Source organism: Numida meleagris, chromosome 1 (genome assembly GCF_002078875.1).
Source record: "Numida meleagris isolate 19003 breed g44 Domestic line chromosome 1, NumMel1.0, whole genome shotgun sequence".
NCBI lineage: Eukaryota > Metazoa > Chordata > Aves > Galliformes > Numididae > Numida > Numida meleagris.
This window is the reverse complement of record NC_034409.1, coordinates 85661168-85683282: the sequence shown is the minus strand read 5'-3', so window position 1 is coordinate 85683282 and position 22115 is coordinate 85661168. Positions and strand designations below refer to the sequence as shown.

Here is a 22115-nt window from a genome sequence, read left to right as displayed (position 1 = left end):
ATGTGTGCTATTTGCTGTGCTTGCTGTCAGGAGCTTCAGATGCGGCTTTGAATGGAGGCCAGTATTTGCAAAGCTCTCGTCAGGTTTGAAAGGAGGGGTGCTGTGACAAGTTTCCTTTCTGTGCAGCTTGGTACAAAATGAAATATGTCCATATGCAGAACACAGCTGCAATAAACAGCTGAAAGCTGAAGTTAGAATTAGACATCAGAACATTTTTTATAGTTCTGTTCTGTGGAGGTGAAGGAAAACTTTTAACCAAAATACCGAACTCAATATTATTACTTTGCTTTTTTTCCCCAGTGGGGAGTGATCAGCTACAAAGAAAAATTTCTACTGCACTTTCTGGACAATAGATGTGGTGACCTCTGCTAAGGAAGCTGCATAAGTGCGGAACTGTATGGTTAAAGGGAATTTTCTTGAAATTAATGTAATGCTGTATATAGAGAGCCATTGATTATAAAACTAAAAAGTATGCCTCAATCAATAAACAACACTTGTACATTACTTTATGAGAAGAAAAAAATTAACATGAGATTGAGGAGATTGTTTTTTATTGTTTCCAAGATGACTTTTCATATTTTATAAGAGCAAAATATGAAATTGATCTTTAGAAAAGCCTCTCTGGCTTGCTTTAAGCAGTAGCACCACCACATGTCTGGAAGGAGCCAGAAGTCCAAAGCACAGTAGTAACTCTTAATTCTGTGATTAGAAAAAACAGGGTAAAAACCATTTCAAGGAAAAATTCTGATTGTTTTTGTTACTTCTATGAGAGTTCTGATATTAGTCAAATTTTGCAAGCCAAGTTAATTTCACTGCTAAATATCCTTCCTAAAATTCTTCTACCATCTTATCTCATTTAGGATTTTCTAATATTGTACCTAAAATGTTTAAGGCCACAGCTCTCCCTGACTGCTACGTTGCCTTTTCTCTGGAGTTTTGATAGCTGGTGCTGCACGTCTTGCTGCATTGTCCTTTACATTTATCACTGCATGTTAGGATCTTATGGCAGAAGGTGAAAATCTAGCCCCCAAAATTACCGTCTTGCTGATACACTGGAAACTGATTTCCTCTTTAAATACCACACGTGTAATAATCAAGTCTGGAACTCTCTCACTCTGTTGGACAGTTAGTCAAGACAAGCTTTCGCTTAAGTCACAGGCATTGAGAAATCAATAGAGCAGTGGGGAGCGCTTCTTGCTCTGAATTCTGAAACTCTTTTTGCAATGTAGTTACTGCCATGGAAAGCCGACCTACAGCAATGTAGAGTCAAAAATAATATTGGCAAATGTGAGTGACCTTTTGTTTTGAAAATAACGAGGGAAGAGACTTGTAAGGAATGCTAATTCATTTTCCTAAAATATCTAAAGCATTAATTAAAACGTGATTTAAGTAAGCGTAAGTTAATGTGCACTCTGTGTTATTTAAGTGTGGCTGGCACCTCAATTCCTAGTATTGCAGTTAATCCAGGAAAAGAATAACCCTTGAAGGTCAGTTATCAGGATAAGTCCATATATCCTCTAAATCTAATATTTTAAATAAAATTTATATTAATGCCATTTGCTCATGAGAAAAGTGTCAACATACAATCACATTGCTATGTGTTACATTTTTTACATGTTTCCACACAGTTTCCTAAAAACTCTTTCTTACGAACAACTGTCAGGGTGGTGATTTTCATTGGTGTGAAGACTGTGTGGTAATAAAAGTTTGCATAACCAAGGCATTGTGTTTTGCAGCTTGACATACGGGTAGTATTAAAGTGTGCTTCTATGACAATGCTCAAGTTCATAGCTCATTCCTCTTAGGCAAAGAAAGTACATGCTGTTGTAGTGAGGAGTCCTTAGCCATCTTGGTTGTCTTCTTACATTCTCTTACTATTTTTATTTACTTTTTTTTTTTTAAGACATTTAAATGTTTGTCATTTGATGTCTTGGCTGTTTCACATCACTGCAAAGAGGAGAATGCAAAGTCTGTGTCCTGGTATCTTTAAACTGTTTCCCAAAGAGGTTTGTCAGGTACACTTGCAAGCCAGCTCTTTGTATTTAAGTCTTTGAAAGACATTGAGCATGAGAATTTTCCTTGGAAAAAGAGCTCTTTACCTACAGCAACTACCAGCACCTGACAGATCTACTGGCTTTGTAATACGAAACATCATCCGTGGGGCATGCAACAGTAGCATTTTGTGATAGGGCAAAGTAGAGTCTAATTTCAGACATGGCCAGTCATTCAACTTATGACAAGCCACCTTCCTTTATTGTCTTTCTCCTTATGTTGGAAAAAGGAAAACTGAACTTAAATCCTCTGAATACTGAAGATCAATATACTCATGCTCCTGAAATATCCAGAACATTATTCCAAATATGATTCAAATACTAAATAATTCGTGAACGAAGATTAACATTTATTATTTGATATGGATAGAGAGTGAACCGGGCCACTGAAGTTTGGCCATTTGCCTTTGCAATCCATATCTGGCTTTTGCCAGCTATTAGAGACAGTGTGGGAGCAGGGAGAGAGGTGTGTGGGAGCTGGACCAGGTAACTGTGGTGAGCTGGGGGAAAATGCATCAAGTTCCTAGCAAGGTGAGCAATAAATAATGTACACTTCAGGTAAATGCCTTCTTCTGGACTATCATGAATAACAGGAGTACAAAGAAAAATAGTGTACATTTTTGAAACTACCTATTCTGCTATTTAGGATATTATCTAAAGAATGCCTTACAGGTACAGCTCAGTAAGTGAACATCCTGTTTGTTTTTCAGGGAAGCAAATGTATTTGTTTATTTCAGGAGGTTTTCTAAATGTCCGTGAGACTCCAAGGTTATTAGATGCTGAAGACAGACTGAAGTCCAAGGGTTTACTTTGAAATCATAGTGTCATAACCATTTCATTTAATGACAAGTTCCAAAACCTAGATGGAGTAAAGCTATATAACTGTGAATACTGGAAGGGTAATGGGTTATCTTACTCACTGTCTAGACTACAGTTTCTGTTAATATTTCAGATGAACCTCCTAAATTCTTCTGATTATCGCTAGGAAATATTTCAGGAACATTTATTTTTTAATCATTGTTTGCTGTTGTCTCAAAGGTTTTCAGAAAAATGATGACAATTTTCATTCATATCTGTGCTTCGTATGGATATAGAATCATAGAATTGCAAAGTGGAAAAGATCTCCAAGATCATCTAGTCCAACTGTCCGCCTACCATCAGTATTTCCCCACTAAACCATGTTCCTTAATACAACATCAAAACGTTTCTTGAACACCTCCAGGGATGGTGACTTAGTTTCTGTCTGATTTAGTTGGGAAAAGTAGACAAGTTTCTCAATGTGTAAATGCTACAGGACAACACTGGGTCAAAAATGATTGCAGCTTTCTCTGCAGACTTTGCTTATCCTCAAATTGTCATGAGTATAACAGCACTAGTAATGCAAATTTAACCTGAACATGTTCAAATAGGGGCATCAGATGTGCTTCTGTCTTTTTAAAGTAAAGACCTTGACAACAAGCTATTTGATAGTAATCTGCTCTTGTAATCTTAATAGTAATTATGTGATTCTATTTTCAAATTGGAAAAGATTTCATATTATTTGCTAAGAAGATGCAATGACATGAGCACTTCTTTTAAATGTTTTCTGAGAAAGGAAGTCCTAATTCAATAGTTTATTTTCCTTTAATTGTCACACAAAAAGTTTGGCTAAAGCTTTGACTTAAGCATCTCTTCAATCTACTGAAATTTAAAACTCTTGGGTATATAACTGAGTGATACTTCTAAATCATACTTCTATTTATGTTGTTCTGAATAATAAATGTATAAAAGCATACTTAAGAAAACTGCAAATTGTCTCCTACTCTTTAGGAAAGATGGCTGTGAAGTGTATTCTTCATTCAGAAACCATCACCTGTGCTTTCAAAGTTTACTCTTTTAAGTGAGGATGAGTTTGGTATACGGAGGGACTGGCTAATATCTGAACAGTAAGGAGATACCCAATTGGCAGCCATTCCTCATGGGGCCTGGTGCCCCATGGTGAACTACAGATCCTACCACAGCCTTCCATGTCTTCCACTCCCTTCCAACCAGACTGAGGGGTGCTGAGGAGAAGCCACGTGTAGTCCTCCTCTCTGGGGTGAACACAGCAGCTCCTCAGAGCAGGGAGATTGAATAACAGACTTCTTGTGCAACCTAAAACAACTTTTCTAGAGAAATGACTCATTGTTTTTACTCATTAGGGGGTGGAAAGCTGATTCACTACAGCAAGCCTTGTACAGTTGGCAGGATAAGCAACAACTCAGGGGATGAAAAATATGGAAAAATAGTGGAGCAGAAAGAATTAGTTTGAAAGGGAGAAGAAAGAAGGAGCAGCACAATAAGAACCATTGTAATAAAGTATCTAATTCATAAGCCTTCACTTGAGTCCCTAAACAACTAGTAAAGCAGCAAGTAATAAACAGAATGGCCAGAAAGAGAACAAGCTTGCACACTGGTGCCTTTAAAATGCTGTTAATAAATAGTGGCCATCAACAACTAATGCATTGTTTCTCATCCCCAGGCTTCTAGTAAGAAACCCAAGAAATGTTCAGTATGTGTTCTCTCTGCTCTAAATGTGGCTTTGTATCTGCTGAGGAGAAATGCAATCCCGTCATGACAACAAAAAAGGGCAAGCATCTTTGTGCTGTAAGTGTATATAAAAAAAAAAACAGAAACAAAAGGTTTTTCCAGGTGTGTTGGGGGATAGAAAACACAATTGAAAAAAACCAAAACAAATGTCATACTTCTGCAGGTCAGCAACAAGGGATGGGAAGCTGTAACTGCAGAGGAACTGTTTCTCTTCAAAAGTTTCTTTTTCTGCCTTGCTGCATTCCCCATGGGACTTCATGGGCATCAGTTTCCCATATGCTTTCTACGTGTTTCTGTGTTACCTCTGCTAACTCTACCCCTCCAAATGAGAACAGTGGACAGTAGCAAGTCTGATCTAGAGTGCCCTGTGAGAATTTTTTTAATTAGTATTTTTAAGAACAGCTTATGATGGCAGGGTTGGGTATTGGAAAAAGCTAAGGAATGTTGTACAAGTTCTGTTTGTAAGTGATCTTGTTCTGAATGCACACTATCATTCTCTTATCATAGAATCATAGAATAGAGTTGGAAGGGATCCACAAGGACCACCAAGTCCAACGCCTGGCTCCACACAGGATCTCCCAAAATCCAAAGCCTATGTCTGAGAATGGTGTCCAAACGTTCCTTTAACTCTGGTGCTTGGGGCTGTGCCCACTGCCCTGGGCAGCCTGTTCCAGGGCCCCACTGCCCTCTGGTGAAGAACCTGCCCCTAACCCCCAGCGTGAACTTAGAGTCATATATGTTACTCATGATAGAAATTTAATTATCTTTCTCAGTTGTTTAGTGATTTCTCCTTGAGCTTGTGAAGCAGTGCAGCTCTCTCAGGTATGCCAGATCTCCTTATATTATATAATTACTGACCTATTTTGAGAATTTGGCAGTGAAGGCAAAATAGCATTTGAGTACCTCATAAATTTTAGTAGAACCTTTCAAAACAACATCCCTGGGAGCAACTCAGTACTATCAGCTGATATTTAGTCATGCACTTTATTTCTTTCTGATAGTCATCCAATAACTAAGTTGCAGAGAACTGATTTAAACCTCGTTTTTAATGCTGAAGGATTATATAACAAAATAAATAGGACATTCCACTATAGGTTTATAGCTTACTTCCATAGGTTGTTAGCCAAGTATTCAGCAAATTTTGCTACATTTTTCAGTAGCAAAATTGTAGTTACAACATACCTTTCAGAACTATTGATCCCAGGTCTTATAAATAAAATAAAACTAGTTGTTATCAGATTATTTCTACGATTTTAATTTCCCTAACAAAAACTCATTACAATTATCACTTTTCTCATCCTTTACTTTGTAAGGCTAATTACCTTGAGGGTTATTACTTCATTTAAGATTTCTCAAAGAAACTGAAAATCCTAGGGTAAGAATATTGGACAAGAACAATGCAGGGAATACCTTTCATTATTTCAGATAGTTGTCCTAATGCGTTTGCGATGACCAAGCACAAGAGAACCTATCATAGATTATGAAGTTTCTATGTGTTTTGGAGGTATCAGTCACTTTGAAATACCTTTGAGATAGTGAAGCTAAACTGATGCAACTATTTGGTGCCATCTATGGTGTAAGCAGTAAGTATAAAAGGTTTAATGGTGGTAGTTTTATAATGACCTTAAGATGTCATTTTGAGCATCCACACTAATATGCAATAACAGTGAAGTATCATTTGGGATAAAAAATCATAACAAATGACTATTATGGGCTATTACAGAAGAAATCAGCTAGATCTGCTACATTTTGAGAAGAATAAATGTAGTCATTTTTATGTCCCTCACCTTTGCAGTGAGCTTTTTTTAGTTACTGTTTAACACATGATCCAGGAACCCTTTTTTTAGCTTGTGTCTTACACAACAGAAGTGATTTTCCTTTTTTTCTTCACAATTATAATTTATAAATACTTCTAAGTTATGCATCATTTCCTGTAGTTCCTCCACTTTTTGTCTTTGCCTGATTGGATAGGGTAGTATTCTCATAATGATGGTCCAGAGATCCCAAAGAGACAAGATCTGGAAAGAGAGATCAGAGTACATCCCTCCACCTCTACTTCCTGCAGCAAGTCCAGTGAACATGCATGGCACCATAGGCAGTATATTCTGGTAGGACTGGGAGCTCAAATTTTATTTAGCTTTATTTAGTGAATGATCTTTGGGTTTAGTTTGCAGTTGTGTTTTTTTATTATTATTATTTTTGATTTTGTTTTTGCCTTTTTGATTCAACATTTTTTGTATGTATGTGTCTTCAGTGTAGATCTACAAGAACTGTGGTTTCATTTGTTTTTTGGAAAGCATCATTAATTCACTGCAACTCATATTGTTCAGTGACACTTTAGAAGAAAGTTTGAGCCTGCTTCTTTTTGGTTTATGTTTTGGTTGAGTTTTTGTTTGTTTGTTTGGGGAGGGGAGTGGATTTTTCTTGACATTTAGCCAGAGAGAGTGCCAGAGATGTCTGGAAATGCTACTACTAAATTTTTAGAAGGAATGCCTAAGAAATCTTCATCCTACAGGGAACAGAAATGGTGTAAATAGAACAGAGTTTTCTGGTATCTGAGGAAAGTGTAGAGAAAAAAAATTGAATAAAGGTTATGACCAAGAAATCCTAAAGAAAAACTGTGACAGTCAGTGGTTTTCCCTAAGAGCATTCTCTACTTCTAATTTCCCACACTTTTGTGCAGAATTCAGCAGCAAGCCCTGGTGAGCACAATGCACTGGGAAAATGGGCGCGAAACTTCTGGTCCTGGAGCAGAGTCTCAGCAAATGGGGGAAGGAAGTGCAGACTGAAAAGCTATGTTCAGTTCTCCCTGTTTTGAGGTCACCACAAATAAATAGGACTGGAATGTTCTTTTGTTTGGCATTCGGGAATATTTGCAAAATATCTTTTCTTTAATCTATTTTAGGTGATGGTCCAACAGTAATGCTATATGTTGCACTAGTGGGACTATAGGATAAGAGTCTTCCTCCTTACACCAGCTAAATTTCCTCTCCCTATTCTGAGATCCCCACAGTTTTTCTCTTCTTTGGGCTAAGCAAGAGCTTGCTGTCTGAGATTTGGCGGGAAACATGACAAGACCATTTGTGAAAATGTTTCTTCCATTCTCTGTAGGCAGTGGGAGAGAAACATGACAGCCATTGTCCTCTATGGTGCGAACCTTTCTAAGGCTGAGACCAAAAATTCTGAACAGGAAAAAAAAAGAGCTAATACAGCATCATTAGTAAGGCAGGGAAGTATGACTACCTCCATCTGTCCCAGCATCTCAGACTCAGTTCCCCTTAATCTTAGCCTTAACTGCTGCCCTGCAGGAAGGCAGCTCTTGTTCTTGGTTTGGTAAGTCTGCTGGGTGGCTAGGCCTTGGGCCTGCACTCACATCTCACTAAACACCACCACCTGGTGAATTTTCATCCTGCATGCCCACAGTATTCAGTTATAAATCTTCTTTCTAGCCAAGTATAAGGAGTTCTATCAGATTCAACTATTGCAAAAATGCTCAAGATGAAGCTTATTTGCCAGAATCTAACAAGCTTACTCCAAATAAAATTTACAAAACCCTCTGATTTTCCACAAGGCACTCAGAGGGCATCCAGGACACTTTAGCTATATAGTTCTGGGATGGTTGTGCATTCTTTGTTCATAATGCACTTAATATTTGCCATATAATAGAGTTTGTGGCCTAAAATAAAACTATTAACATGCAAAATATTTCAGTCTTCCAGAATGACAGTTACAGGAGGAGTGTGCAGCCATTATTGCGTTTTGACCCATTAATGAGAATATTTTTTCAAGCTGAGAAGGCAGAGGCAAACCATGTGCCTTTTTTTTTTTTTTCCAAACCCAGGTGAACAGATTTGCATTATTGTTACACCCTTAGATGTTTTAATTTTCAAACCACTGCACTTGAAAGCTTGAATGACCTTTTTGTGATGGTGAGAAATTGACTTAGATGGTAGGATGACATAATTTAAGCAAAGTTCAAACCATGTTGGCAGGCAAGTCTACTTAAATGTAATCATTTGTGACAAAAAGAAAACAGCAAAACAACTTGGCAGTCTCTGTAACCTAAGGCAGCAAACTTGGTGCAAAATATAATCAGATACTTCATTTTTTCTTGAGTTTCTCCAAAATGTATTTTAAAAGTCACAATATAGGACTATAAGTCATTTATGCAGCTCTTTTTAATGGTTCCTTAATCTTTTAACATGTCATTTACACAGAATTGCTTCTGAAGTAAATCTTTCCATGCCTGATTAGTGCACAAATTCCCATTCATGTTCGAACCTGATCCAGCTCTCACAAATATCGGCAGAGGAACTCCTACCAAGGGTACAAGCTGATGCCATCAATTATTTAGCAACTAAGCTGTTAACACTGTGTCTTTATGGAAGGATTGATCATTGGCTCTGTTAGTCTGTAACACAGGTGCTAACACATAAATGGATGCTGAGTGTTATTGAAGGGCTCTGGTAAAGCACTAGCTCAATGAAATACAGGAATTTCAAAATCCACATGACTAGTGCAGAATGGTCTTGGATTTGCTGGGTATTCTGTTTGTGCCAGATATGTCTGGCACACACAGAAAGTTATCTGTGGCACTGGCAGGCAGATGTTGGTGCCGGAGCTTCTGTTAGGGTAAGAATTTTAAGCAAGTCCCTTGGAAGACTTAGTTCCAGTCCTCTTAAGCTATTGCTACTGAAGAACTACATTTTTTTGGCATGCTGTTCCCTGCTTGATGCTTCTTGTACGACAACACTTAGTTGTTATTTTAATTTGGTCCATCTTTCAGTGATTTTATCAGATTTAAGCTCGCTACTGTTCAGTTTTCTCATCCTCTATCCTTTGCGGCTGTGGTATTCAAAAGCAGATTTTTTCAGAAGTGCCTTGACCATATTTCTGTCCTCTCTGGTTTTAACAGTGTTTGGCATCACAGTGCTCTTGAAAGTCTTTCCAAGCTTGTTGTTTAAAATCTGCTTATTCACTGCAGAATGAGATGCAGATTGGACCTGTCATGTACACAGCAGAATGTCATCAATGACTCACACCTATTTTGAAACAAGTGTGCTTTTTAGAAAAGTCTTTGTAGTAATTGCTTTATAAATTCAGCAAAACATCAAGTCTGAGGAAAGGACTGAGGCTTCTCTGCATGTCTTGGGCGATAACCTTACCTTTCCTTAAAACAAACTTGTAATCAGAAACAGTTGCAGCCACTCAGACTTCTGAAACCATGGATCGCAAACTCGCTGCTTTCCTATTTTTGTCTTAGGTTTGCTCCCTGGCTGCCTTATCCTGCCACAAGTAATTCTTGCTCTATGCCTCTATTTTCATATCACGCTGAGACTGACTGAGAGGTCTCTTAAGGAATGCACATTTTCTTTAGATATCTATGTTAAGATGTTTGGGTTCAGACAATTATTTTCTTCCCAGCACTATTATCATTTCTCCCACTTCTTTTTCCTAATTGTGCTAACTGCTCATTTGTGATAAACTGTTCAATGATAATAATGTAGCTGCTCCCGCTAGGCAAATTTTCCAATCTGAGCTATAAACAATTTGTTCAATCACTACAGGTGCTTGAGCAAATTCATTAACTCTCTACCTATTTGAATTTTGTAAACACTTAAGCTGAAATAGATACATGAAGTCAGCTGCTGAGCCCAATAGTAGCATGACAAGAACTTGAAAGGTACGCTCAGTAGGGGGAGAGATTTCAACACGTGGGAAATATCTTGCAAAATGCTGAACACGAGGTACAAGGAGATGCTAATGAGTGCTGGTTTGAGGAAAGGAAATGTTGATGAGTTGTGATATTAGCATAGGGAAATCTTTAGCTTCCATCCTGAGGAGCTTTTTGTTGCTTGAAGTCTCAGGGTGTCTGCCTGTTAAGAAGCGTCAAGAAAAGAGTCACTGCATTTTTCCTGTTACAAATTGGAAAGTGCTTTGGATCAGAAAGGGTTGCAGGAATGTGAGCTTCTAAGTTTCTCCAATAAAAAGCACTTTTTAAATGACCTCTGAAAGCCTTTTGTGAATCTTCAGTGTTCAAACCAGAGAGCCTGCAGGGCCTAGTGCTGCTGCTGTAAAATTGTGACAAATGCTGCTTTGTGGTCCTTTAGCAGCATCAGCCGGTGCCACCCAGGCTGCAGGTGTAAGGTAAACGCTGAAGTCATTTCTGAAGGACCAAACAACTTCATTCCTTCTTTGGAAGAAAAACTGGCTATTCTGTTGTTCTAAAGATGTGTTTTGGTGACTATATTCCCTTTTTCCTTCACTTCCAGAGTCTCATCTCTAGAATTATATTTGTTTATTTGCATGCCTCTTCTTTATTTGATCGCTTTTAAATATGAAGCCCATTATCTTGGGTCTTAGTCATATATAATGGACTTTTCTGTGATTTGTTCTATTTTAGTACCAATTGCCTGTTCTGTTTTTTAACGTATATCGGTTCTTGCTCATTTTTTCCTGTGAAATCAGAATCTCTTCAGATCCCACAATGTGCTCCCACATTCTTATATTCATTACAACTTGAGGAAGTGACCCTAGAATGAAATGAAATCTAGCTGACTCCACATAATGCCTCTCTCACCTGAGGGATCAGAGCATAGTTCAGTTGTGTTTGTTGGCTCCTTTTTGTTCTCTCCACTGATGCGTGCTATTTCAAATGCTTTTTATTTGAGGGAGGTGTCTGTCAGGCAAAGAAAGATCAGTTGGATGGATTTTTGATAGCACTGCCTTTAATTCAAAACTTGTTTCTGTAACTTTTTTAGTAGTGGAAATGGAACAAAATTCATGTTACACCTTTTTGTGCTGGGGAATTTCATCCTCTTGAAATCAGGAAGGAAAGAAGTCATTTGTCTTGATTTTCTGCTATGAATCAGTTGTTGATTTATAACCTATCTCTTCTGCAAACCATGCAGATGGGGCCACTGCTGATGTTTGGGATAAGTAGAATTAGGACATTCATAATCTGACACTCTGAGGCCCCTGAGATCCTAGGGAAACCTGCGTTCCTTCTCAACTCCTGTCACTCTGCTCTCCCCAGATGTCGGCTGTCTCCCTCAGCCTCCTGCACGGAAAAGTATTTTCTGGATTGTTTTTATGTCTCTTTTTTTCTTCGTTCACCAAGCTTGTAACAATCAAATATGAAAATTGATTATTTGTGCTATAAATCTTCAGTTTACATTTCTTGTCCTTGTGCGTTCATGGAAACTCTCATCTTCATCCACTCTTGTTTAATTCAGAATTGGCTCCTTATCAGCTACCTTCCTCCAGTGCCTGCTGATTTGGGATCCAAGTCTCCACTTCAGTCTGTGTTTGTCAAGAAAATTCCTTTATGCAGAACAGCAGCAAGCAAAACGTGCTACATGCAGGACCAAGATACACACAACTGAGTCGATCCTTCAAGGATTCTGACTCCAAATTCCCTACTCACTGATTTAAATGTTATTTTTTTTGCCATCATCTTTCCAGCCCTTAAGTTGGTGAATTGCAGCCTGGAAACATTAAGCATGTTTTCAAGTTCCAGTTATTATCAGTGTCATTTCTTATTTGGTTTATACTCTGTGCAGACTCTTATTTCATTTCTTTTTACTTTTGTTTTGACATTTTGGTCCTGCATGTTTGCCAGTGCTCTGTGGCTGTTAGGGCTCTGGTAATCCTCCTGACTAAAAGTCTCATTATTTGTCTGTTATACCTGTCATATTGTTGAACACTCCATTCCTTCAGGTGCAATATTTAGTTTTACTGGCTCTCGAACTCACATAGCACTGCCTCTGCTCATTGCATGAATCTTTCAGGTGGCATGAAAGATTAATGCTATCTGTACTGCTTTTCTCCTCTCCTGCAATGTTGCCACATTCTTTTGTACTTCATAAGTTATTGACTGAGAAGTTTTCCTTCAGCATCTGTCATCTATTTTTCCTCTGCTATCATGGTCCAAATGTGTAGGAAGTACTTGGCTGATCTGCTGTTGTCTTAAGGTTTCTGCAATGGCCAGAATTTCTGGCTGTTAACCATTTTTTTTGTACCAAAAGGCATATATCTATGAGTAGCATTCTTTGAAATAGTGTATTTGATTCACACTTACTGCTGGCGGATTAAGGCATAGAGTCTGCTTGCTGAAACTATAGCTACATGTTTACATTTTTTACAAGATGTTTTTTTTTTTCACCTCCCCAAATATTCCTCTAGTTTCATAGGAACTTCACACTGATCAACTTCTTATCTAGTTTTTGTCATACAGAATAAAAAAGGCACTAAAGGTTTACAAAAATCCCAGTTTGCTTCATGGTCTTTGAACACACACAGCATCTGCAACAAGATCCTTCTGAAGTGAAGTCTATGCATACAAACCTGACTTTTGTGCTAGCCAAAGAGTAAGTAAATTTAGAAATGAGACCATTACAACTCCTGCGAGTTTCTGAACCAGGCTGCTGCTTCTAATGGGCCAAATTGGTAACCTGCCACCTCTTTATGGTGGCTAAAGTTATCTAACACTACATGATCTTGAGAAAGAGTGCAAGGGCTGATCAGATGATTGTGTCAAAATGTAATAAACAAAAAAATCTGTTTCAGGGTCTGCATAGATCCTCAGTTGCTCCCGTTCATTACAGTGGCTAATTATACCCCTTATGATCCTTTCTTCTTGGTTCAGTAGGTGGAGCTGTAACATCTGTTTAATTTATCCCTTGTTCTAAATGTAACACCACAGGTACGCTGAGTAGTAGAAGTTGGGTTTCCCAGCACTGCAAGTATTTATCCATTTTATACAAGTTGGCATTTTGCATCATTTTGAAATTGCACATGAAAAGGAACCTCGAGTTCTGCGCTCTGTCTGCTAGTTGGGAAAAGCAATCAGTCGCTCTGTTTCTGATAGAAATCTCCAGTTTCTTGGATGGCTTTTCTCTACTGCTCGAATATATTTAGGCTTAATTATAAAATTTGTCACGTTGGGGAAAATATATAATCTCTAGTATATTTTTCATATTTTATTAGTTTCCATTTTGAAACAGACTCTTTAGAGCAATCAAAAATTCATGAAATCATCTCATTAATCATTTCCAGATTTGGAATTGCTACAAATCCACTAACAACTGTTAGTTTTCATGTTTACAGGTAGCTTGCACTTCATACGTCAATGTAAGCTTTCTAAATAGCTGAACACTATTACATAAATGAACATTTCTGATAACATTTGTGAAATGGCTCTTTAAATTCAGTGCTAGTGGAAACAAAAAAAGAAAACGCATGCCTGGTAATGAGTCTAATTCACTCTTCAAAAGTTACAGCATCATTTGAGCATTGTCCCATCATCTTAAATCATTCTTAATTCTAAGAACCCTTTCCCATTTCAATTTTCTCTGAAAAGCTTTCTGTATAAGCAATGAGAGTATCCAAATTAACTTTAAAGATCACAAAACTGCTATTCCTTTTTAGAGGAAGAACTGTCTTGTAGTGATCTCTTGTATGCAAAATTATCTTAATGGTGTCTTCTTTCATCTGAGTATTCTCCCTTGAGCAGTATTGAGTGCTTTCTGGTTCTCTCTGGTTGCAGCTAAACATTGAAAGCTGGTGTCAGAAACATCACAGATTTAGGCTTTGTCTCCTTTTAGCTCCAAGAGCTTCTTTAATAGGGAGCCAGTGACATCATTTCACAACACGGGACGTAAACCAGCAGCTCCCAACATTTTCTTTACTTTTTATTTTTTCAGAGCAGTATTTGATGACCATGACTTTCTCCTTTTCTGCTGCTTCTCTGTTGCTGCCCATGGACATCCCTTGATGCGCACGGGCTGTTGCAGTGAGCATCTCTAGCTTCTCCATCAGTGCCTGTTCCATTGACATATGGTACTTCCCAGGGACAGGGGAATGTTTAATACAGCAGGTCAGAGGAATGGAAAGAAGAGGGTTCTTCCGGCATTTATGCCTCTCTTGGTTAACCTCTGTTGTCATCTCAACTTTAATATGCCCAGCAGAGCTAAGCAGCTTGTGTTCTTCTCAGCACTTTACCTTGTATGTTGATGCATCTCTTGGATAACGTGTGTATTAGCTAGAACAACCTGTACAAACAAGGATGAGAAAAGAGACAGTCATTTATAAAATAACTGCTTTTTTTCTTAGTTGTTGTTGTACAAGTTTTTCCATGACCTCTAACAACCTGCGGTTGTATATTCATTTTTAGCATGAAATATAGCTGTCTTGTTCAGAAAATGTTATTACCAACACTAGTGTTATCCAAGAGATTTTATTTGTCTAATCAGCTGAGATGTCAGGTTGAGTTAAGAAACCCATTTGTATGAATCAAAGAGCAGCCTGTGGCTGTGGTGCATTTGTTCATGATGCTTGTTAGGTACGCACACTGGGTAGCTTGGATGAAGGCTATGCAGATTACGATTCCCTTCCTTTAGCCTCATGAAATTCAAAAATGCATGAACCATACTTTTGAAAATGGTACTACAATGTTGAGAAGAAACTTTTGGTTTGTACATTGGCTTCAAATTGCAGATCATGTTTTCAGAACTGTGTTTAGTAATGTAGCTAGCCAGTGCTGAGCATTGCTCAGGTGGTGCTCTGTCAAAAGGTAAATGAATGAAAACCACAGCAATGCATTGTATGTCCCTTAACGTATAAAGAAATGCTGTGTGCTTCTAACTGTTTTAAGGGGTGTGTAAAATCTACCCTCCAAAAAACAGTTTGTAGTGGTTTGTTGTATTCCTTCATAACATGGTTCCCTTCATCTTGATCATCCTTAAGAAAGGCAAGAATGTATGAAATTAAACAGCAAAAATGTAGCTGAAGTTTGGTGTGTATCGTTGGCACTATTTTGCTGCATAGTGTGCCTGTCTATACTGCTTTTTAGGTCACATTTGTGGTTTACAAAGTGCTTAGGCTTGTTTGCCAATAAAAATCAGTAGTATTGTTATTTTATGAATTTATACTTTGCTCGCAAGTTTCCTGTATACTTGGAGACTCAAGACTTTAAAAACAGCGTGAATGGTGACAAGTGATCACTATGAGTGATAGTATTTGAATCAACTGATTTCTCCATGACAATGGGCCTCAGTTCTAATAGAAGTAATGAAAAAACACTTTAAAAGGAGGAATATTTCCTTTCTGTGAAAGAATGATTATTTCCTTGTCTTTTTCCCCATAGCTTTTCTCATCCCTTAAAAAAAAAATAACCACCACCTCTTCCAGATAGAAATGTACTAATGGCAAACATGTTATATACCGTAAAATTGTAGCAAAGAAACTAAATTTCCAAGTTTCCTAGAAGAGAGAATTGTGAAACTCTCATTCTGAGGCTAAATAAATTACATTGACTAATTGCCTAGTCATCAACCATCTTGTCATCTGTATATCTCCAAGTCTGCCATCCCATCCCATGCACTTCCATTTGGTTTTGTCAAAAAGTTTCAGCAGTCAGCACTCTGCTGTGAAATGTGGGGTTTGTTTGACAAGTATCTTCTGATGACTGTAGGCTGCATTGTTCTCTTCCTATTCTTCCTATGTGTCTATGTCTGCAATCAAATTGTATTTTCTCATTAAAAGAGGCTTATCATGGGCCATCTTGTAGTGTGAGTGGGTGATATACTGCTCAGCCCAATGAACCTCTGAACAGTTTTTGCTGGTGGCTCATGTGTGACTGCGACTCTGAGGCTGAGCCCTCTCGGAGCTGATGCTTCAACCTCCTCCAGCCTTGAGATGCCCGGAGGTGGAAAAGCACTCAGCGTCTCACAGATACCAAACTAATGATTTTAAAATCTAACGTTGCTGAGTTGTCATGGCAATTATCAAATGAATATTCGTATTTCCTGTAAGGCTGTGTTTTATAATGCTCTAAGCCACACTTTGTGCAGGCTGTCTAGGCAAACAAGCTGTAAAAGAAGCTAAGTGCCAATTAAAGTGCTGGCAAGAATGTCACTTGCATGAATTCCATGAGGCGGTGTAGTATGCATAATCTCGCTTAAACAAATTCTGAAATGTTGCCTTTCACTTCCAATATGCTATAGCAACACCTGGTTTATAAGGACCCAGGGTATTCTTATGGAAAATCAACAATGGCATACTTTTGGATAACTACCCAGTTTCTTTTCCATGTAATTGTTCCAAACTATGTTAAAAACAAACTGCATGAAAGGTTTTTGAAATGCATCCCACCGGTAGCATTAGACAATAGAGAAAATCAACTGAACAGTTTGCTCTTAATTACATATTTGCTGTTAGGAAGTACTTAGCAGCTTCGTTATCGAATTCTATTAGTCCTCCAAGATCAGGTTGTAAGCAGAGTGTATGATTGTATTTGCCTAAGTTTACGTATACTGTGTGTTTTGTATTTCCTTATGTTTAAATCAGTTGTACCGTAGGAACAAATAAATGTTTTCTCTTCTTTACTTCTTTGCACAGTCTTCTTTCTCTCTCCGTGAATGTAGACACGAATTCTCTCTAGTTTCTCCACGGGGTGATAACAGCAAGGCTCCTTCCCTCTGGAAACATATACAATTTTGCTGGAGTAATAAAAACACCAAAGAGGAGAACTAGCAGCAGACCCAGGTAAGTAAATTGCTAGCCATTGAACCTAAATTACTTTCTAAATTATTATTTTGACAGTGTGCACATTTTGTAGTGTTGGAAGGAACCTGTCGTTTTTAACTATGTTCCACTGTTTATTTTATTTCTACTTGTCAAATCCAGTGATTTTGTTTCTTTGTTTTTCTCATCCCAAAGGACTGACTTTGATTTTATTTTCTTACCTCTGTGGAAAGTGAAGCATTAAAATCTTTCAAGAGGCCTGCGTCTGGGTATCCTGCTGCTGCCTTCAGCCCCATCTCCTGAGGAGTAGGAGTGGTGGTTTTGCAGCCTTTTCAAGTTGTTCAGAATTGGTTTCCAGTGTGCAAATGTTATCTAGAAGCATTAAGACCGCTCTGAGTAAGAAACAGCTTTGCATCAACATGAGACACAGCTCATCTTCTCTTTTACATGAGGATGTAACTAGCTCTGTTTTACCTGACGTAAATGTAAATTGATTTTCCTCCTCCTTCCCATGATGAATTCTCTTCCTCAAGCTGTGCTACTGAATGGTCAGAAAAAGCAGACAGAATGTGCCAGGAGCTTGAAGAAGAAGCAAAAGCAAGTTGCAAAGTATGAAAAGAATGGTTCCCGTATTTAGGGGACAGAAAAAAAATGCTGTAGGGTGGATGGGTGCAATGCATATCTGTAACCAGTTTCTAAAACACAGAGTCTCTTTACTGGAAATGTTAGAGGAAAATAACTGCTGTTCCTGGGAAATCAAACCAAACCCATGTCAAAGCAGGTGTTCTGAAGCATGTAGTTGAGCCACTTAGGACAGCAAGGGCGTAGCGCAGGAGGCTGCTCTTAGTCTGTAAGCTGTGTGTTTCTCTAGAGGAATATTCCACTGTTCCATACCAGCTAGTATTTTCCTGCGCTGGTTTCTGCATGCAGCCTTCTGTTGTTTCATTGCAATATTCTGTTAAAAACAGTTGGGCTCGTAATCCTTCCTCATGGGAATATTGTTATCCACTTGGTGTATTCCTCTGGAAAGTGGGAAAGAAATGCAGAATCTGGATGGCTGTCTTTGGCCAGATTGCCTTCAGAGCTCATTTGGGATATCGCTGGGAATATTTCCAGAGGAAACCAGTATTCTGCAGTGTTCCATAGGTACTCTCTATTGTTTTATCTCCTCAGCACAGTGTGGCTTTGTGTTCTCTGGAACAATACTGGAAATTAAAGCTACCTCAGTTATCTATTTCGAAAAGTCTTCTCTTCAAGCAAAGTGGCTTGTCCATCTTCATGATTGCAGCAGGAAATATTTCTGCAGCTCACATTCACCATATCAGCTGCCAGGGTTCAACAGTCCCTGACTTTTTGATGTCATAAAGGAGCAGTTTATAAACGGATTGTGCTATTATTTTGTCTTTCACGTTTACAGCAGTTCAACGACAATGATAAACCCTGTCCAGATAAACACAGTTTGACAATAGCTACGAGACTGGAAGTATAAGTATAAAAATATATAGAAAAGTAACAGTATGTTCACTTTTCAACCAATAAACAAATAAATATAGCCAAAGAAGCTCTCAGAAATATCTGGAAGAAAAAGAGAGAACAGAAATCAGGATGGATGGTTTATTTATAACAATGGCCACAGGAACAGGACATATGGAAAAATCAGAACCCAAGAAGGAGAAAAGGGGCCATGATGGTAAAAGGTATTCTTTTTTTTCATCACTGTAAACACGGTATTGGTACTCTTGTTCGTGTTATTTCACATTGCAGCTTTTGCCCCTTCTAGCTCAGGGCTAGGGTAACAGATCTGTTACTCTTCTGGACCCTGAAGGTTTTCCCTTTCTCTTGCCAGTGGTGTGTTTCAGTGTCTTGCCTTGCTCATTGCTTTGGGTTCCAGCTGGTTTTGCTCTGGTTTCTCTGGCACAGCGGGTGTGATGGCTATGCCTTTAGAAGTAATGAGGCCAGCTTGTGAGAAGCTGGCTTGCGTTGGAAATTTGCTTGTATCCACACAATATATTCCGGTCCAGTGTTGGAATAATACAGCAATATGCAACCCTTTACTGCTTGGCATAGCTGAACAGGGCTTGTTTAGTGCTTGTTTTTCATGATTTGTTTTCTTTTCTCCTTTCTGGATGTCATTGCTAATCCATCAGCAAAGTAGAAGGGAAGCACAGGGAGAGGGCACAGGTCATAAACAGCATCAGTGACAATTTCTGGAGACTTTTTGCATGCTGAGAATAAACAGTAACCAGATAGTTGAAGCTCTTACTGTGCAGCTGTCCCTTTGTCTGGGAATGTATGTGGGAACAAAGATCAGTAAATGCCCTGACACTGCTTAAGAAGCATATTTTGTGTAGATGGATATTAGCAATTCAAAAGCTAAATTGGGATCTAAGCAAGGTCGTTTGCTTGTCAGACTATTTTTGACATAGGCAGTGTTTAATTCAAGAAGCAGAAAGGCTGGGGTAAACAAGTGCAATCCTAAATGGGCAGCTGGGTGCAGCGTGGTGTTGAAGCAGATTCATCCCAAAGGGCAGCCCACTTGTGCCCTCACCCCGAACAGAAAGGCGAAGGCCAGCCCATTTCACAGTGTTTTATTAGTGGGGAACTCAAGCCATTTCTGCTCCACTAGCAAGGAAAGAAAAAAGGAAAAGCAAATACAAAAGATGTTAATTTAAAATACAGTATGCCTATATGTGTATGCAAATTAGATGAGACCCTTGGTGAATCCAAGTTAAAGCAATGTTTTAAAAACTGTAATCTGCTTTTCGTAGAATTCCTTAATTCCAGTGTGTATTACAAAATATATGCAGTGTGAATAAAACCTGAGCTTCCTTATAATTCAGTAGTGAAAGTAATAAACAATCTTAGTATGAGTTTCTTATAAATAAAACATGATAGCCTGTTTTGTTTAGGGTCTTTAAGTCCTCAGTTCTGTGCTGGTGGCTGGAATAATTAGATTTTGAAAGTAGAGACTTTTTTCAGTATAAACATGAATTTGTCACTTTGAAAAAGGAACTGTCCTCTATTTTGGGGATTTTTTTCATACTTCGAGCCTCTGGCATGATCCAGTACTGCTTGTTTCACTGTCTAGTTTCCTCATCCTACCCTAACCCTCAACAGCATGCTTTTGGGGAGAGGTTTTTGACTGCCTCTGAAGAGTTGCTGTTCTTTGTAATTTGGTTTGGGTTTGCTTGATAGCACTCCCTTTTCTACCTTGGGCAGAGGCAGTTTTTCAGTACTGTAAAGAAGTATTGAATAGATCAGGTCTGACAGAACTCCCCTATCTCTCTGTAAAAAGCTTTTTGACCAATTCCCTCCTGAAATATCATGGAAGTGATGTTTGACAGATTTGTGTAGCTATAAAAGCTCTCAATTGCTATTATTACACAGATCTCTGGAAATATATTGATAGGCTTAAGCCTCCATATTTCTGATTTCACCTGCTTAACACAGCCTCAGTCTGTCTCTGGCTAACTACCTTTCTCTTTGTTGCCGGATTAATCTGTTAATTTGACTCTGGAAGGTTAAAAAAAAAAAAAAAATTATTATTGTTTTGTCCTCAGCACTAGCTGGCAAGGAAGGATAGAAGGAATAAAATACTTCCAGTGACCAGTGCATGAATACTACTCATAAGAGCTCAAGTGGGGTATGTGCTCTCTTCTTTATGTACTTTTTAAAATGGGGAGTCATCCAAGCAAGTGCTGAAGCAGACAGTCTCCTGGATAAAAGGAGCTAAAGGTTTGATTTCAGATAGCATTTTACACACTTTCTCTCTCCTTCTCTCCTTCTCTTTCTTGTTCTTTCACTCTTTCTCTTTCTCGTTCTTTCTCTCTTTCTCGTTCTTTCTTTCTCGTTCTTTCTCTCTTTCTCATTCTTTCTCTCTTTCTCATTCTTTCTCTCTTTCTCGTTCTTTCTCTCTTTCTCGTTCTTTCTCTCTTTCTCTGTGTTTCTTATTGCTATGGTATTTAACTTGCAAGCAATTAGACATGAATGGACCACTTACTCAAATTTGGTGAACTTTGGACTTGAACTTTGCCTTTTTGGACCACAATGAATCCTTCATTCAAGGGCTCCTCTGGTGACTTCTTCACAGCTCTGAACATTGTTTAAGAGACAAGATGTCTGGGCCAAGGACATGTTGTAATATCAGCAGCAATAACATGGGGTGGAAGAGAACAAGGTGCTGCTCACCCTCTTAGTCTACCAGTGCCTGCAGGTGTGAGATACTGCTTTTTTGTTTGGCACTTAGTCATTTAGAAAACTAGTCATAGCTGCTGACTCACATGGATCGTGCAAAAGGTAATTTGTCTCTGGTAAAGCATGAAATTAAGAAGTCCATGACTGTAAATATTCTTGGAGGCACATAGCTCTCCTGGTCAGATGTGAGGCTGCACATGAGGATGTTTCAAGCGAAGAAGGACTGGATCAGGGCATGGATCTACTCATTCTTTTGCAGTCATGAGCGGTGGCGATGCCAAAGCAGAGAGTCCCTGCTTTCCCACAAGCATATGGACCCCTTGGGACCCTAACATTGAAGGTTTTGGGGGCAAGAGGGGATCATGCAGCTTGAATTCTTAGTCAGAAGGAATGTAATATTGTTGATTTCTCTTTTCTCGGCTTAGGAGCCTCTTGATGTAATACTTATACATTTGCTAACATGCTTTACACCTTGATTGCTCTTTATTCATTATACATCTTAATTTCCTGTACCCAGTGAATTCTATGGAAGTTGGATGGTTTCTCTTTGTTCTTTTGTACCTTTAAATTTGGTTTTGTCCAGCTCCGAGTCTGCATTTCTTCAACTGACCATGGACAAGTTGTTATAGTGCTAGAGTCTTTAGGCTGTACCCCGTCTTATTATACTCTTATCCAGACCACATCCTGTGTCTGTACTTTTTATGGCCCCTTGTACCGTACCATACCGTACCATACCTGTCCATACCGTACCATACCATAGCATACACCATAGCATAC

At 38.5% G+C, this 22115-nt stretch overlaps 1 long non-coding RNA gene across 2 annotated transcripts in view; it reads left to right on the top strand.

Annotated features, from left to right (window-relative positions):
* Positions 1-22115, top strand: part of LOC110400791 — an 87440-nt gene that overhangs the window by 61740 nt on the left and 3585 nt on the right. For both annotated transcript variants that reach the window (XR_002440081.1, XR_002440080.1), the window contains exons 4-5: positions 17019-17165; positions 17340-18841. This is a non-coding gene — a long non-coding RNA (uncharacterized LOC110400791). The remainder of the gene's footprint in view (positions 1-17018; positions 17166-17339; positions 18842-22115) is intronic.